The following is a 344-nucleotide window of genomic DNA, read 5'->3' as shown; positions in this document are numbered from 1 at the left end:
TAAATTCATTCTGCTGCGCTGTCTGCTGTTGCAGCAGCAGCGGCTGCTGCTGCTGCTGCTGCTGCTGCTGCTGCTGCTGCTGCATGCGACCCCGCTGCAGCAGCAGCAGCAGCAGCAGCAACAGCAGCAGCAGCCAAGCCAAGGCAACAGCAAATGCTGTATATTTGACTTTTGCTGCTCTTGTCTCTGCAGCAGCAGCAAGAAGAAGGCTGAACCCGCAGCAACACTCTTAAGGAGACAGGAGACAGCAGCAGCAGCAGCAGGAGCTGCTGCTGCTGCTGCTGCTGCTGCCGCTGCTGCTGCTGTCGGATGCAGTGTGAACTCAATGAAAATGAGATAAAGAA

Source organism: Eimeria mitis, genomic scaffold (genome assembly GCF_000499745.2).
Source record: "Eimeria mitis Houghton genomic scaffold, Emh_scaff536, whole genome shotgun sequence".
NCBI lineage: Eukaryota > Apicomplexa > Conoidasida > Eucoccidiorida > Eimeriidae > Eimeria > Eimeria mitis.
Note: the sequence above shows the minus strand (reverse complement) of the source record.